This window comes from Engraulis encrasicolus, chromosome 2 (assembly GCF_034702125.1).
Source record: "Engraulis encrasicolus isolate BLACKSEA-1 chromosome 2, IST_EnEncr_1.0, whole genome shotgun sequence".
Lineage (NCBI taxonomy): Eukaryota > Metazoa > Chordata > Actinopteri > Clupeiformes > Engraulidae > Engraulis > Engraulis encrasicolus.
In genome coordinates, this window is record NC_085858.1 from 59,554,796 (window position 1) to 59,574,027 (window position 19,232).

At 41.6% G+C, this 19,232-nt stretch overlaps 1 long non-coding RNA gene across 1 annotated transcript; it reads right to left on the bottom strand.

Moving 5' to 3' along the window:
- Positions 1-8,152: 8,152 nt before the first annotated feature.
- Positions 8,153-11,976, bottom strand: LOC134463855 (uncharacterized). Its single transcript, XR_010037816.1, has 7 exons — positions 11,762-11,976; positions 10,358-10,427; positions 10,041-10,160; positions 9,496-9,574; positions 9,282-9,391; positions 8,920-9,024; positions 8,153-8,321 (listed from the first exon to the last, which is right to left on the bottom strand). It is a non-coding gene; the product is annotated as an uncharacterized LOC134463855 (long non-coding RNA).
- Between the last annotated feature and the right edge of the window lie 7,256 nt (positions 11,977-19,232).

The following is a 19,232-nucleotide window of genomic DNA, read 5'->3' on the forward strand; positions in this document are numbered from 1 at the left end:
TGCCAAATACCTATAAGTTTCATATGTCGCTTTCTGAACATAAGGTAGGCCTACATATTAAAACATACTGCATTTAGAGAAAATGCTATTAGATATCTCTCTCTCACTCTCTCTCACACACACACACACACACACACACACACACACACACACACACACACACACACACACACACACACACACACACACACACACACACACACACACAGGATTCAGTGGTCCAGACTCGGCATTGGCGCAGGGGGCGTAGGTAAACAACGGTGGGGCAGTGCCATTTAACAAGTTTGAGTCAAGTTCACCATATAACTGACGGCAGAGTCACGTTTAGTTCTACCTAGGCTACCTACTGCACAGGCTGCGCTACTAGGCCTGCTAGGCCTACTCCTCCTCCCTACACCAATATGTCTGTTAGAAAGGTGGACACCACATTCAGATCAGACGCGATATGTGTCCAGGATTATACTGTATTTTTATAGGCCGTCAAGATACAAGGCCATTCTCAGTGTTTTCTGGTCTTTGAAAGAGGGGACGCTGATAACCACAAGCCACACGAGCATTTTGGACAAAAATGCTCTTATGGTGAATTTTGAGGTCTGCTTATCAGCGTTCCTTTCACTCCACCACTCGAAAATACAGATCCGATGCTTGCGTTGTAATAGGCTACCGCTTACACAGCAACAATTCACATTATGCATTCAACAACAGAATATCACCCCACCGGGATGATCCTTCTGGTAGCCTGTGAAATAGATAATGAAGCCAGATGTGGCCGTGATCATGGACAGCTACCACCTCCGGTAGAAAAGACTAGAGTAGACAGAAAATAGGCACGACATGGTGCGTCATTTGAGGACACTCCTCCTGAGAACCGTCAACTATCCCACTCATCCACATCATACCACTGCGGACCCAAACTCAACCTAAATAGGCTAAACAATAGACAATGACGCTGAAATATTCCACAGTCGTTCATCTCGAGGATGGACATTTCAAAGAATGTCAGACAAGCCGAACCTCAAAGCGTGTATTATACAGCGTTTGATTATTATCATTTTAAACTGCCTCGTTAGGATAGCAAGCAACGTTATCACTTGGGCATACTGGGACTGGCAAAGTGAACACACAGCCGCAAACCAAACCAAAATCCAGGAACCCACAACCCCTAGTTCGTTCTGTTGCCAAAATCACTCGTGATGAATTATTCTTTGAGACATGTAGCCATTGCTATGTCATTCAAAACATTCTCACTAGTTGCAGGTTAAGATTACGCCTGAAATGCATATGTGAAACATAGCTACTGTAAAAACCAATGCAACCGAACTATTTTTCAAACAACTCTTCCTTCATCTTGACAAAATCAAATAAAACTTAGACCCAAGTCAACGCCACGGCGGGCAAATGTAATAATCAAATTTCCTTACCTTGAAATGCTGTCTTGATTACAGGGCTTCTCGCAATAATATTCTCACGGTTTGACATATCCAACCCAGCTAGCAAACTGCTAACGTTGTTTTGCTTGTTGCCCCATTCCACATAGCCAGTCTTTTCGGTTGTACCACTCACTGTGAAATAATCAAATAATATTCTGTCCAATCTCCTGAATCAATTTCCTCAGCTCTGGTGTCGGTCGTCCATTCTTTATCACGTCTTGTTTCCCTTGGAAATCCAACTTTGAGAATGATCTTAGTTTCGTTATGAAATCCACTTCCATGGTAGCAGTCAACGTGAACAAGCTAGCCAACACTTGGCGCTATGACGTCACTGACAAAGCTAGACTCAACGGCAGAATGAGGGTGAGGCCAATGTGTTGCTCGCCGCACTACTCTATTTTTCAATGGGGTTATGCCAAAGCACTCAGAGTAAAGAAATGATAATCACACGTAGAAAATAGTGAAAACAAATATCAGGAAAATGAGGGCACACCATATATATTTCTATTAAGTGTATAAAAACGTTTAATACAATATTACGAATTGCATACACAGAACGAGCAAAATGGCGCATGCGCTGAAGCTTGTTACTGAGGGATTGCGAAATCTGCGGTGAGGCCAACTCGGGAGTTGCCCCAAATTCAGTGTATTCGGAGCAGGAGGTGGGAAAATAGTGCGGTTTTGGCCACAAAAATGATTGAAAATGATTGAAACTGTTTAAATACTGCACAAATGGTAGTTATGGTAAATATGCTCGAAAACAGTAGTTATTATTGTTACTATTATTCACATTTACTGCATCTCATCATTCTCATGAAGTCTAGAAGAGACAGGTGAGGCACAGCCTCCCCTGCCGTATTGGAGTGCACGTGCCTGACACACACACACACACACACACACACCAGCGGGAAAGTCTCCAGGCCTTGAAGGTATCCACTGAATCTAAAATAAATCAAAATGTTATTGCTTTTGTATTTGTATATATTGTATAATTATGTAATTTGTAGCTTTAGTGAATAATTAATGGTTATTTCTAGATACTTGTTTTAAACTTTGTCTAAAGCTGGACCAATCACAGTCTTTCTTCCTGTGGTATCTGGAACGCTAAATGGAAGGTGGAGTTTGCGGAGCGGAAAGACAAGAATGAATGGAAGCTGTCAGATAACAAAAGTCATTTACCATCGTCATAATATCTCTAGAAGGCACTACTAGGCAATAATAGCATCTAGAAAGCACGTCCAGATGATAAGGTGTTCACGATGTTGATAAAACCCGAATACAGAGGGAAGCCCCTGCTGTACTTGGTGAAGGTGTCCATAGTGATTCCTCCATACTGTTTTTGGATACGTACCTTAGCATGCAAACACAACAGAAGCGACAAAAGGAACAAAGAGTCGCTGGACTGTTTTCATAGCAAGAGCGACACTGAAATGAAAGTGGCAGAGTATGACAAAACAGAATGCGGGTGAATGTTGTCGCACTGCATCATAACTCATTACCATACTATTCGCTGAATTCAACTACAAACTCTCACTTGTGCCGCTCAAATCACCTCTTATCTCCCAAATCGCTTTAAGCTGGGCTTACACTGTGCGACTTTTGCCCCGATTTTGCCCCGATTTGGCACTCACACGACTTTTTGAGAGTCGGGCCGATTTCTTGCTCAATCGCAGGTCAATCGTGAGTCTCGCATCGTGCAGTGTACATGGGCTAACGACAAGTGATTTCGCCTCACGAACGTGCAATCGCAGGGTCGCAAGAAAATCAAAACCGTTTGGCATCATAACTCACTGCATCATAACTATTTCAACTACAAACTCTCACTTGTGCCGCTCAAATCACCTCTTATCTCCCAAATCGCTTTAGTCTCTTCTGTCACCAGCTCCTCTTTTCAAAGTCAATTACTTTCTCTGTCACGGTTGTCGCTCTTGTTGCGTTCAGTGTGTTTGGATACCGCTACATCATCTCTGCCCCGTGAAGGTTCAAATGGGGGACACTACTATGGACAAACACTGAAGAAAACACAAAGTGGCTGCTGTGTCATCTTTTCATCAATGACAAATGAGTGTTGATATCGCTCTGCTAACAGCTTCATTCCCATGTACTCTAGGTTTTTCCCCTCTGTATTCACCACATACTCCGGCCACCGTGCAATTGCTTAAGTGTTAATAAAATCAACATACTATCATTTTCAAAATATTCAATCCATTCATTAGAATGGGAATAGTGAAAAGAGAACATATTAACTGTTAAAACCTGATAAATAATATTGTTTTGAGGGACATATGTACTCATTTCAAATTTGCATCATGTCTCAAATACAGGTAAGTGTGACAGGGATTAGTGTAATGCAATACACATTTCAAAGTGAATTAAATTGAATGACAACATGAATGTCCAGATATAAGATCATCACAAGGATACTTAGTTATTACACACAGCATTAATTTGAATTGCAATGATTCGGTGTATATAAGGCAGGGGTCCCCAAACTTTTTTTTTCACTGGGGGCCACAGTATCGTTCCTGACTGTGATCAGGGGCCGGGATCAATCATGTGGGCTGTATAGTAGGCCACTGCCTGTTATAGCCATAATTTAGCACAAAATAGTTCATCATTACAAGTGATTTGCAAAATAATGTTTTTTTTTTCAATTTGAAATACCACAGGTATTCCTTTTAATTTCTAATAATCATGTAAAAATAGCATGGAAAGGTTAGACAGATATGGTGATTGACAGTTTATGAGTGATACAACAGAAATGGTAGGCCTGTTCATATTACAGTGAGATGAGAAACTGTCAAGACAAGAAACCTCTGGTGATTCACACTAGGTTAGTGAAAATTAAACTGTAGGAAGGCCTGTTGATAAACAAAATAAAATATTAAAAAATGTATTTCATCATTATAATTTTTTTGTGAGGATTGTTTGTTTGGGCCAGTTCAAATGGTGAGGTGCAGAGAGGTGGAGGGTCGGTCAAAGGGGCATGGCCCCCTGGCCTCAGTTTGGGGACCCCTGATATAAGCAGGGCTATGAACCGTTATTTTTTACCAAATGGTTCGTTCCGAACAGAAACGGAATTATAACGTTTCTGGTTATGAGTTCCACCAACAAATTGACGTTCTCGAACCGGTCAGAACAAAAAATTACTGTTCCCGGAACGGTTAATTTCGTTCCTGTCAGGAAGAAAATTCTCGGTGCGCTTTAAACGCGTTTCTCTGCATGTCTAACAGTGATGCAATGGAAACTTTTGTATGATAGTGGTTTCTCTTATTTAAGATGTGGAGTGGAGACTTTGTAATCCCTCTCTCCATTCAGTCAGCGAATGTGTAATGTCACACAGGACGTGAACCTAGCCGTCATGGTAACGTGCGCAGGAAAAACATTACTTTTTTTGTTTTGTTTGAGGAACGGTATTAACCGGTTACCATTATTTTTAAATAAGTGTTCCCATTCCAGAACATAAAAAATGATAACGTTTCCGGTTTCGTTTCTGTTCCTTGTAAAATGCAAAAGGTCCCGGTTTTAGTTTTCGTTCCTTGAACCGGTTCAAAGCCCTGGATATAAGGCATAGTTATGTCATCAAAATCATTAAATAGGCTCATGAGATCATGCAATATACTATATTATATATATATGTTGGAGACATAGATACCGGATTGCTTTTTAGTATTAGAATGAACCCTTCATACAGGTTAAAAAAACCCACACGCACACGCACACGCACACACACACACACACACACACACAGCTCTCGCCAAGATCCATGCATGGTGAGAGTAGTAAGTATTGCCCAAATAACACCCAAATAACACCACACCTTAACCCTTATGTTGTGTTCGGGTCATTTTTGACCCGTTTTCAAGTTTTAGTGTGAAAAAAACACGCTTTCCTTTATTTTCTTGGAATAAGGCTTCATCTAATCCTCAGTCACAATCATTGCAACACACAAAAAATATGTTTTATCATTTTAGTAAATTTTAAAGGTCCAAAAAAAAAAAGTTACATCTGTGGTGTTCAGGGTCAAAATTGACCCGGCATAGATTTTTGGCTGTTGTATGCATTTCTGAAAAGCTGTTGGTTGCCCCTTGTCTTTAGTTTGGTGATTTATGGTAAGGAAAATATATTTCTTGCCTGAAATTTTTTTTGCCAGCTTTTTCATATTCCAAATCCAATATGGCCGCCGGACAGTCCCATACACTACAATACGTCATATCTCCTGTTGTGAAAGGAGTACAGATGTATTTCTGGTGTCTACTCATATGTTTTCATGGTCAGGGAATCCATTTTTGCATTATATCATGAGTTTTTTTGGCATATTTGTTTGCAAAATATTTTTTGTACATTATTTTTTCCAAATAACGTATCAAAAATCCATAATGGCACCCAAACATGTAGAACTGGTCTTATACTTTCCATAAAGTTGATGTGGCAATGACATAATGGTCCATGTTCATGGCATAGGGGATTCAGATGAATAGTGTGACTTTTTTCATGTTAATTGGTGTGTTCATTTCCAATATCTTTGCATTAGATTGGCGGAATAGCTGTCACTCTGACAGAATTGTTATTTTGTATATTTACCACACTAAAATCATATAGGCCTACATTTTGAAAAACACCAAGTCAACATATTTAAACATTGATTTTATGCACTGAAAAACTAATTTAGTTGACATTTGGTCTTTATCCTGCTATAAATCCCTTTGGGTTGGTTTGGACCTCAACACCACAAATGCCACTATTAATGATATTTTTCGATATTAGAGAAAAACCAATAAAATAAATTTGGGGGTTGTTGTACTCTCATATCAGCTGTAATACATGGACAACATAATCACTAATTGTATCACTTTAGGAGGTATTAATAGTGAATTTATGCAGATTTTGATAGTTTTGGTCATCAAAAACGATTTGCATAATGTAAGATAAAAGACCTGTAAAGTCAAAAAGATGAATACATAAAGTAATATTTCCATGGATATGAATACATACCAAGTTAGCCATGATATGAAAAACAATATTTGATGATAACTAGTGTTTTTGGGTATTTTATGGCTGAGTTTTGTTATCACTGGTCAAAAATGACCCGAACACCACAGGTGTATGCAGCTTGCGAACACAACACAAGGGTTAAGTGAAGCATGTTGGTGAGAGTAAGAGATTATGCCATAGGCTCTGTGCTAAGGGGTTAAGATTAAAGTGGGCAAAAGGTGTGAAATTATTTGTCTGTTCATTTCACAGCACGAAAAGGGGGATTTGTGACAATGAACTCGTCCCTAATCGTCCACGGACTTGCCTAACTTTCGTCTGATTTTGAGCGCTTGAGAGAATCAAAACTAACAATTTTGATGACACCTAAATCGCCCGGAAGCGAATCGCGAGCCGAGAACAGGTCTCACAGCAGGGTGTTAATGGCCCAACGATTACCACATGAAAGGCAATGACAGCCAGCCCGGAACGCGGACTAGCCTTGCTCTTATTGGACGAAAAAGACACGTGACTCAAAGTAAAAGAGCTGCGCTATTGGTTAGCAGCTACGACCTTCTATTGGTCACGTTGGATTAATTTATGCATACCGTAGGCCTATACAGTAGGTCCGTATAATTATGCAAAAATTATTATTACTAATATACCTAGGTTGATTTTACTTTGTATATTCATACCATTATATTCACATCATTATAGGCTGCACTGTGATGGGGTTTTAGCATGCATGATGTGAATTTATTGATAAAATGAAAATGAATGAAATGAAAATGATTTTTTTAACACTTTTAATATCACACCAAACAATGTACACACACTTTGACAAGAACCATGCAACTACACACATACCCTGCAAACAATATACTATATATGCAGTGATGTACACAGCACTCAGGTCACAAATGTACAACTAGGAAACATTTCATTGCCGACAAGTTAAGTTTGGGCAGGCTGTCATCATGCTTTAGCGTACGTATCACACGCTAGTGCCTGGTGCGACGCATTTTGAATTCAAAGCGTGCTCCTCAACGCAACGGTAAAACGCTTTCATGCACTTTTGACTAGTGACGAGGTTTGCGCAGTTTTCCTAGCCTGGTCCTGACCATCCCATAATACTACCATTTACAGTAGTGGAGCCAATCCTTTGGCGGAAGTACGTAGGATGGCTCGCGAGGCTACAGTTTTCCCGCCGTGTCGGCGACTTTGTTTTGTCACAGCGCATTTCTGTTACTAAACGCAAATATGTTTTGCTGTGCCCTAACCAAAACCACCCCTAAACCTAACCTGTCAGTGAAGTAATGTTTCTGCTGCTTTACTTTTGCCAAGAACAGCGAGATTAGGCGAACTTCTACCTAAAACCCAAAACCATCCCTAAACCTTACCTGTCACAGGGCGTTGTGGAGCACGACTTGACTTGAAAATGCGTATTGGACACACGCGATAGTGAGTTCAAATCAGCGTGTCATAGATACGCTTAGCCTATGCATGATGTTTGGGAAGGGCACAATTCATAAAACTCAGAAACATACAATGCTTTTTCAAAAAAGGGTTCTATGTTCCCCGCTGCATCCAAGTAGACTGCTGCCACATTGCTAAGAGCAGGTTGTTGTTACATCTCTGACAGGTTAGGTTTAAGGATAGTTTTAGTCAGGGCACATACAAAAATGGATTTTAGTAAAAGTTGTCAATTCATAGTAAATATGTGGTAAATATGAAAGTAAAAGGAAAAATACTACAGGTACTGCCTTTTAATACAGACTATACAGGTATGTACAACATTATAAACATTGCTGTTGATTTCATGTTCTTCAGACGCCAATCATGCCAGCAGGGTCTACTGAAGGTCTCTGGTCACTGTGTCCTCGTCATACTGCAACAGGCACTCAGTCTCACTTCTGGGAGCTGTAGAAACAACAAATAAATTAATACTTCACCATGCACCTCATATTGACATAGCAAATATATCAATAAGCAAGTCATATTGAGCCCAACAGGGATAATCTCCTATTTCAGTCTTCTATGGTCTCATGCACTATGTCTCCCTGCCAGGATATGTAGGATGTAAGAAAATAAATCAAAACATAGCAATGCACAGCATTGAGAACTTATCTATAAAGTAGCACAAGTCATATTGCCAATGTAGGCCAGGGGTGGGGAACCTATGTCTTGAGGGCCGTTTGCGACCCTTGAGGCCGTTTTATCTGGTCCCCGATATAATTTTAATGTTATTCAGCTTCACATAAAATATGACATATTTTGTAAAGGAACCTTAGAAAATACATTTGCAATACAATTAAGTTATATTCAGGGAAGCTGAAGAAGGTGGTGTTTGTTTAAATGTGGCTGCCTTCAATATAGGTCTAAAGTGAAGGGGAAAATCCTGGTTTGTGTTCATAGTACGGCCCTTGGAGAACTTTTACGGCCCCTCGGGTGAATTTGAATTGGCCCTTCGAATGAGAAAGGTTCCCCACCACTGACGTAGGCTATAGGTTAAGCTTACCCTCTTTCACTCTTCTGTGGTGAGACTGTGCCCATTTTGGGTTGACCTCCACACGCGTCTGTAGCACAGCACACAGGATTGCAGGACACAGCATCCTGCAGGACACTACAAAAAAAACAAAAAAAAACAAGGGGAATGAATAAATTACCTGACCAGTTATTAAACAAATGAAAATTGATGTGCCAGAGCTGTGGTAAAAGTAACCTTGGGTCCAAATCATCTAGGCCTAGGGTGTGTGTGTGTGTGTGTGTGTGTGTGTGTGTGTGTGTGTGTGTGTGTGTGTGTGTGGTAAATCCAGTGTTCACATTATTCAGATATGAGAATTAATTAATTAATTCATTTTAACTGACATTAGTACATACCCATATCAGTGCCATTTCACCCTGCCAAGACACTGGACCTGGGTCTATTGGAGCTCTCTGCTCAGGGTGTCCTCGTTATACTGCAGCAGGCACTGTTGTTTCTATAGTTCCTAGAAGCGAGACAAATAAATAAATACTTTGCCATGCACCTCATATTGACATAGCAAATATGTCAATAAGCAAGACCTATTGAGCCCAACAGGGATAATCTTACACTATATCAGTTTTCTGTGGTCTCTTGTAAGATTGGCCCATCACCATTCTGCAGGACACTACCGTCTCCCTGCCAGGATCTGTAGGATGTAAGAAAATAAATCAAAACATAGCAATGCACAGCATTGATTACTTATCTATAAAGTAGCACAAGTCATATTGACAATGTAGGCCAGGGGTGGGGAACCTATGTCTCTAGGGCCGTTTGCGACCCTTGAGGCAGTTTTATCTGCCCCCCCCCCCCGATATAATTGTAATGCTATTCAGCTTCACATGAAATATGACATATTTTGTAAAGGAATCTTAGAAAATACATTTGCAATACAATTAAGTTATATTACAAGTTATATTCAGGGAACCTGAAGAAGGTGGCGTTTGTTTAAATGTGGCTGCCTTCAATGTAGGCCTAAAGTGAAAGGGAAAATCCTGGTTTGTGTTCATAGTACGGCCCTTGGAGGACTTTTACGGCCCCTCGGATGAATTTGAAGTGGCCCTTCGAATGAGAAACGTTCCCCGACCCTGACGTAGGCTATAGGTTAAGCTTACCCTCTTTCACTCTTCTGTGGTGAGACTGTGCCCATTTTGGGTTGACCTCCACACGCGTCTGTAGCACAGCACACAGGATTGCAGCACACAGGATTGCTGGACACAGCATCCTGCAGGACACTTCAAAAAACAAGGGGAACGAATAAATGACCTGTCCAGTTCTATAAAAAAGAATACCCTGAAAAAGAACACCCTGTTGTTTCTACAGCTCCTAGAAGCGAGACAAATAAATTAAATATTTTTGCCATGCACCTCATATTGACATAGCAAATGTATCAATGAGCAAGTCATATTGGTCACAAAGAAGTTAATCTTACATTCTTTCAGTCTTCTATGGCGAGTTAGGCCTTCAGGTGACTCGTCTTCGCCATATTATGAGACAGCAGCCTGTGAAAACATGGTAAATAGAATAACCCATTAACCTTGGGTCCTAATATAATACATGGACATAAACTAGCCTACATTATTTAGACAAGGTCAGTAGACCTCCACGTGAAACAATAAGAAAAAGTGACCATACATAATTTCAATTTCTTGAAGAGGCCATCTACACTTATTTGTGCAACAAGTGCTGTTTTGAGGACCCATACTTTTAAAGGACAGGTTGCCTACTGTTTGCAAATGGCAGGGTATTTCACATAGATTTCGGGGTGGCGTGCTCAACTTGACCACTCTGGTCGATATATTGAGCTCGCGCTGATACATTGGGCTCGCGTTACTGAGAGCTGCCGCCAGAACTACTCACGGTTAGCTTTCATAATATAGAACGCAACAAGGAAGAATCGGTCGGTTTGGTGAAAGGGCAAGGTGTTTCAAGGGATGTTAGCTACTCGATACATAGTAGTGACGCTACGACCAAGCTACTAGAGAATGTAATTAAACTAGTCGCTTCGCTACTGCCCAGCACTGAAAACCAACATACCCAGACGGCACACCAGTCTTTCCAACGTCGCCTAGATGCATTTTTTTGCCGCTGTAAAATACATTGGCAAGGCGTCTAAGCGTTAGTTCATCAGCGAAATGCCGGGCAGATGTGAAAAATGAGCAGTGCCCAGCATCTAGTTGATGAGCTAACGCAATAGCATGCTAACGGTAGCCCTTGTCCGGTGGGGGATGGAGACTCCCAACTGAGATCGCTCCCGGACGTGCGGTCCCAGGTGTTTCTATCACTCCCGGACGTGTAGTCCCACCCGATTATATTTCACGTATTATCATATACTGCCACATACAAGCAATTTAGGGTTAGGGTTAGGTTTAGGGTTAGGGTTAAGGTTAGGGTTAGGGTTAGAAACAAAAAACTAACATCAACAACATAACTAGCTCCGTCATATGGCGGTGGTACCGATAGTCTGGCTAGTGGGAGCGAGATGAAAGGGGAGCGTCCTGGGTTGGGAGCGTCAATCAGGGAATCGCCTTTGTCTATCTTTTAGGCAGGGGAAAGGCAACTGAGAACGAGCAATGTCAAACAATTTACCATCAACAAGTATAGTTAACATATTCACTGTTTCACCACAGCATTTTGTCATTACGATGCTCGCAAGTCATCAGAATTTCCTAGCGTACAGCAGCAACTAGTGTAGTCACATTGAGGGGACTTGAGCTACCAGCTATGTAAAGCGGCTGTGCCATAACTTAGCAATGGCGGATCTGTGTTCAGAGGAGCTATTCAATCGCTCTTGAGTACTGAAACTTTAAACCACAGTTGAGTAAAATGTACTTACATGTATATGAAGCCCATTTTCCGTTGGTATGTGAGGAACTTTCCCCCCATATCGCCAAGAAACTTGTAAACCACACAGACAACGCGTGGTTCTGTTCAATCAGGAAGGTGCTGTTGACCGCGGCTGATGGCTTCTTTGTGGCTTGTGTGTGGAATTCGCATTGTGCCAATTCGTTTTACTGCCACCTAAAGGCTTGGTGTAGAACTAATTTAACCAGAGACAGTGGCTATGTCTCAAATCACGCACTTGTGTCAGTGCACTGACAGTCAGTGCACAGTGCACACAGTGCACTGAGGTCTTTAGTGCATAGTGTCGTGGAAAAATTTGAGCACTATGCACTGTGCCCTCGCTGGAAGTGATGGCTGAGCATGGCATTAGCTCGCCAAAATATGAGTTGGCTACTGTTTACAATGCACATAATATGGTGCTTGTATTTACATTTCCTTCATCCCAAAGGACAACAAGCACACATACAATACTTTGGTTGGCATGAAAAGGTTGGTGTCCCATCAACATTACTTACAGAATTAGGAGACTGTTGACCAAACTCTTCTACTGAACTGAATGCCACATTTCCTCTGTGTCATTGTCAACATGGCCGCCGTTTAGTGCGTGCAGTGTCCATCATTCAAGGGCTGTGTCTCAAATGATGCACTTTTGTCAGTGCACTGACAGTCAGTGCACAGTGCGCACAGTGCACTGAGGTCTTTAGTGCATAGTGCCGTGGAAAAATCTGAGCACTATGCACTGTGCCCTTGCTGGAAGTGACAGCTGAGCATGGCATTAGCTTGCCAAAATACGAGTTGGCTACTGTTTACAATGCACAGCGTCTGGTGCTTGTATTTCCATGTCCTTCACCCCAAAGGACAACAATCACACATACAATACTTTGGTTGGCATGAAAAGGTTGGTGTCCCATCAATATTACTTACAGAATTAGGAGACTGTTGACCAAACTCTTCTACTGAACTGAATGCCACATTTCCTCCATGTGATTGTCAACATGGCCGCCGTTTAGTGCATGCAGTGTCCATCATTCCGCACTGCATTTTTCCGCCATTGTTAGGGGATCATCCTGGCACTTTCAGTGCACTGGCTCAACTGAAATTTTCAGCGTGAGCGCCATAGGCACTGAAAAACAGTGCCCGAAGTGCACAAGTGTGGCATTTGAGACACAGCCATTATTTTTCCGCCATTGTTAGGGGATCATCCTGGCACTTTCAGTGCACTGGTTCAACTGAAATTTTCAGTGTGAGCACCCTAAGAACTGAAAAACAGTGTCCGAAGTGCACAAGTGCGTGATTTGAGACACAGCCCCGGTCTATTTTCAACTAACTTGAACAATCATTGCTTTAGTTCAGAATACCATTTAAAAACCAGAGTGGCCAAGCACATTGATGTTTTTCCTCAAAAGCAGCTGAGGAACCTTTTTAATTCGAAGGGTCACTTCAAAATGTATGTCCAAGAAAGATCATTCAGATGATTCTATTTTGATAGCCTATTCTGTAGGTTCATTTAAATGTTTATAGCACAGATCGAATTGTTTGATCAACTTAATTTCTGAGTTTATAGTATCATAATAAAATGTACTGGCAGCAAAGCTGTGGCTAGTAGAAATGTTTAATGCAGGGGTGGGGAACCTTTTTCATTCGAGGGGCCAATTCAAATTCCTACCATGGTCATAAAATCCTCCGGGGGCCGTACTATGAACACAAATCAGGATTTCCCCATAAAATTTAGGCCTATATAGACACCTTTAGGCCTATATAGACATATAGACATCTTTAAAGGTAGACACCTTTAAAACAGTCCCCACCTTTTCTAGGTCCCCTGAATATAGGCTAACTTAATTGCATTGGAAATGTAATTTCTAAGATTCCTGTGAAGTTGCAAAACATTATAATGATATCAGGGGCCGGATAAAACGGCCTCAAGGGCCCTCGAGACATAGGTTCCCTACCCCTGGTTTAATGGTTAGTGATTCTGAAAAACACCACTGGGCAGCGTGAAAAAACATAGCCTACACACACACAGACACACACACACACACACATTTTAGTAAAAGGCCAAAAAATGCCCTAGGGCCCCCAACAATCCCGTTGCCTAGGGACCCCAAAATCCTAGAAACAGGCCTGCCGACCCCCCACTCCCTCCCACCCACCTGACCTCACCCCACCCCACCCCACTTGAAATTGACTGGGGCAGCTCCCGACCTGATCACTGGCATTTACATATTAAAGGCTCTTCTAAGAAGGGGATGGGAGGGGGGCATGGGGGAGCCACAAATGCTGTGGCTTGAGGTATGAGGCAATTTAAGGTGCAAAACTCATCCACAAATTCCTCTTTTCATGCAGTGTTTGGTCAAGCACTGATACATGATGGGGGACAAAAAGAGTTGATATTTTATATAATAATAATAATAATAATAATAATAATGTAATAACATATTTTATTTATAAGCACCTTTCAAACCACTCAAGGATATTGTGTATTTGTCTTTTGTATTCATATTTGTATTTGTATTTGTCTTTTGTGTTTTTTTTCTATTTCTGTAACTATCAGATGAACTGACAATGACACAGAACAAGTTCCTGTAAAGACGAATAAATAATCTATCTATCTATCTAGGGAAGAGAAAACCAAATGAAGATAAACACTCTTAATGAACAGAAACTATGAATTCATAATGAATAGACTAATGCTAAAACAGTTTTGAGTCAGGATTCGGCAGCCCCCCTTTGCAAACACACCTTCCACTCCAGGCCTGTCATCCACAAAAACCCTCTGGTTGCTGAAATGGTGGAGAAGTTCAGGAAGACCAGCATCCAAGCTGCTGCTGCTCGCTGTTATTACTTACGGCCATTAGAGGGCAGCAGTACTCCATGACTACAACACGCCACTCCCCATCCAGGAAGTTTGGAGCGGCACAGGTAAAAAGGAATCTGAAATTGCACATCCAAGGAGCTGTTGTCGTCGCCTACGAGCTGTTGTTGTTGTTTACTTTATCGGAAATTACTTGAGAAAATGGCTGCAGCGATGGCAAGTAATGACGACATTTTCATGTGTCCTATTTGTTTGGACTTTCTGAAGGATCCGGTGACTCTCAACTGTGGACACAATTACTGTTTGGGCTGTATTGAGGACTGCTGGAATGAAGAAGATATGGAGGGTGTTTACAGCTGTCCTCAGTGCAGAAAAACTTTCACTCCAAGACCCGTTTTGAACAAGAATATTATTATAGCTGAGCTTGTGGATCAAATGAAAAAGAGCAGAATACAAACTGCAGTTGCTGTTGAATGTGCTGCTGGACCTGGAGATGCGGCATGTGACGTTTGCACAGGGAGAAAACTCAAAGCTGTCAAGTCATGTCTGGAGTGTTTGGTATCGTACTGTGAAACTCATTTAAAAGCTCACAATGAACTTAATCCAGGTAGAAATCACACCATGACCGATGCCACTGGCCAGCTACAGGAGAGGATCTGTCCCCATCATAAGAAGGCTTTGGAAATATTCTGCCGCACCGACCAGAGTTGCATCTTCTATCTGTGTACGATGGACGATCATAAAGGCCACGACACGATCACATCCAGAGCAGAATGGAGTCAGAAAAAGGTCAGATGAGGATCCACACGTTTTTTATAGTTCATGCCTAGATTATGTTTTATTGTTTATGTATAGTAGTATTCTTTAGAGCTCTGAACAGCTTTTTGCATGGCTTGTAAAGAATGAACACAAAATGCCATTTAGAATGAGTTTCCCCTTGAGGAAGAGAAGAAGGGAGTGTGTATTAGATAAAAGGTCCAATGTCTATCGTTCTGTAAAACATTGACAAGCTTCGGTGTAGCCTGACGCAGCTTGTCATGAGGTGTCAAACTCAGTTCATGTCGTGTCATGTGCAGGTTCTGAGCCTCTCTGTCTTGCTGATCACGCCCTGATAACACTTCACATGTATGGCTATCCGTGGCCTATTGGTTAAGGATATGGGCTTTATATCAGGAGGTTTTAGGTTTGAATCCCACCCTTCCACTCCCTACCACACTCCATGGCTGAGGTGCCCTTGAGCAAGGCACCTAACCCCACACTGCTCCAGGGACTGTAACCAATACCCTGTACCAAGGCACCTAACCCCACACTGCTCCAGGGGCTGTAACCAATACCCTGTACCAAGGTACCTAACCCCACACTGCTCCAGGGGCTGTAACCAATACCCTGTACCAAGGCCCCTAACCCCACTCTGCTCCAGGGACTGTAACCAATGCCCTGTACCAAGGCACCTAACCCCACACTGCTCCAGGGACTGTAACCAATACCCTGTACCAAGGCACCTAACCCCACACTGCTCCAAGGATTGTAACCTACACCCTGTACCAAGGCACCTAACCCCACACTGCTCTAGGGGCAGTAACCAATACCCTGTACCAAGGCACCTAACCCCACACTGCTCCAGGGACTGTAACCAATACCCTGTACCAAGGCACCTAACCCCACACTGCTCCAGGGACTGTAACCAATACCTTGTACCAAGGCACCTAACCCAACGCTGTTCCAGGGACTGCATCTCATATTCGATACTTAAAATAACTTTCAGTTGCTTTTGTCAGCTAAGTGTAATAGTGAAGGCCATTTATTTCTAAAGTGCATTTCACACAAGGCATCAGTTCAATGTGCTTTCCAAAGAGATAGAACACGGAAATGAAGATAAAAACACATGACAAAGGCTGATAGAAACAAAATAAAAAAGGCAAGGATAAAACAGGAAGATAAAAAGAATAGCAGATAAAAATAGCTTAAACCCATTTAAACATCTAAAAGAAGGCATCTGAAAACGGCTTTGTTTTGAGTTTGGTTTTAAAACATTGAACAGATGGGGCACTTTTAATATCCCCAGGAGCTGATAGAGCCTTGAGGCGTAAAAACTGAATAATAATAAGAAGAAGAAGAAGAAGAAGAAGAAGAAAAAGAATGATGATGATAATAATAATAATAATAATAATAATAATAATAATAATAACATCTTGTTAGTAGTGCCGTTTTACATTTTGATTGCTAAATAATTTAAGGATTATTGGAACTTCTGAATCCACTCTGTCATTTTCCATGTCAGATCATGTCAGATTGTATTGGATCTTGTGTTGCTCATTGTTTTTGTATTTCTCATTTTGCATGTGTGCTGCTTTGATTCCCGATGGTCCAGGAGGGGTTGGGGCAGAGCCAGAGAAGATGCCAGCAGATAATCCAGTTGAAGCAGAAGGAGCTGCAGGAGCTGAGGAAGGCTGTGGAGACTCTCAAGGTGAGAACTGACCAGAGGAGAAGACGATCTGCAGCATGATTCTGGTTATGCAGTGAGATAGTAGTTATGATGAGCTGTGGCATGAATACTAGAGATAGTTATGATGAGCTGTGGCATGCATACTAGAGATAGTTATGATGAGCTGTGGCATGAATACCAGAGATAGAAGTTATGATGCAGTACATTGTGACACGAGTATAAAATAGAATAGGATAGAGTATATTAGAGTCTTTATTTTCCAATAGAGAAATTTGTTTTCAACAAGTGTCAATGTAACTACTGCTCCTGATATATATGTGTGCGTGTGCGTGTGCGTGTGCGTGTGCGTGTGCGTGTGTGTGTGTGTGTGTGTGTGTGTGTGTGTGTGTGTGTGTGTGTGTGTGTCATATCAGTCTGATGCAAAGACAGCAGTGGAGGAGAGTGAGAGGATGTTTACTGAGATGATCCGCTCCATTGAGAGAATGTCTTCTGAGGTGACAGAGCTGATCAGAGCTCAGGAGAAGGCTGAGGTGAGTCGAGCTGAAGGACTCCTGAAGCGACTGGAGCAGGAGATTGCTGAGCTGAAGAGGACAGATGCTGAGATGAAGCAGCTGTCATTGACACAGGATCCCATCTACTTCCTCAAGGTAGAAATTATTACATATTAGAGTTCAAATCATGGCTAAGCACAGTACGTGTAGTGGCAAAATTTCGTTCCTTTGTATTCATTTAATTAAACCACTTCGTGTGGGCAGCCTAAGGATTTCTGACTCGTCTCCATATCCAATGCACCGTCATTCATTTCACTTTCAGTGTACTCACGGACCAGTTGAGTTTCCTTTTAGTTTTCTTTAATTCTTGAAGTCTTGGTAACACAAAAACATCTTGGTACAAAACATAAAAAGTAAAAAATAAAACAGGAATATCACTCGTTCCTTCCTTCTTTCATAATGCACGGGACACAGACATGGGAGCACGGTCAAAAAGCTATGTGCCTTCGTTGCTGCACACGCGTCGACTGACCAGCACGTCTCTCATTCAAAATTACACATATCCCATGGAATTCGGTAGACCAATCAAAATGCAGCATTAATCATCACGTTTCTAAATAAGCATATTTAAATTAAAACTTAACTATAACATTGTAAATATTAATCTGGCATATCCAAATTCAAAAATATTAATTATTCATTCAAAATTCCTTAAAACAATTTGGCTCTAACACAGTGGCAATACAGTCCTGTTAATGTCCTGCTGATCATGGGCTCATATCAGTAGGTCTACCTCACACTAGTGTGCGTGTGCGTGTGTGTGTGTGTGTGTGTGTGTGTTTCTCTGTGCAGAACATTGTGTCCATCACTGGGAGGCCTTACAGCACAATATCAACCAGCTTGACCGTCAGCCAAAACTTCTCCTTGGAGCCCCTGAAGGAATCTGTGTCTGCACTGAAGATGCAGCTGGAGGAGAAATTAAATTCAGTCTTCAAGCAGGAAATAGTCAAGATATCTGCAGCAGGTTGGGCAAACTTAGAAATCACATCAGATATCTATTTAACATGTCTACTTCACAGTGAGATAACATCTAATGTCTTATTGTTTTTATCTTGCAGCAGTGACAAATGTCCAGATCATCCAGAACATACAGTGTAAGGCTTCACAATACGATACACACACACACACACACACACACACACACACACACACACACACACACACACACACACACACACACACACACACACACACACACACACATGCACACACGCATACACAGACACCCTTGCCATGATGAGAATACACAGTGAGATCTAACTTCTTTAACCCATTGATGCCTGGCACCTGCAAAAGTGCTAAATGCCCTTTTTAAGAAAAGCTGCACTCAGCCTATAAAAGCCTAAATATCTGAATCACATGAGCCTGAGTGTTGCGTAATGCAGCTCCAGGAGTCAGGGCCAATGGGTTTATTACACTTAGAAATAATTATAATGCATTGCACATGCATTCATTTCAAGAAGAGTTGACTACAGTAACAGCCTTTTCACGAAAAAGACCATCAAACAGCTTCAGCTAATCCAAAATGCAGCTGCAAGGGTTCTTACAAGCGCAAAAAGAATTGATCACATTACACTGATTTTAAGGTCCCTGCATTGGCTCCCAGTAACCTACAGAATTGACTTTAAGACACTACTACTTCTGTTCATAT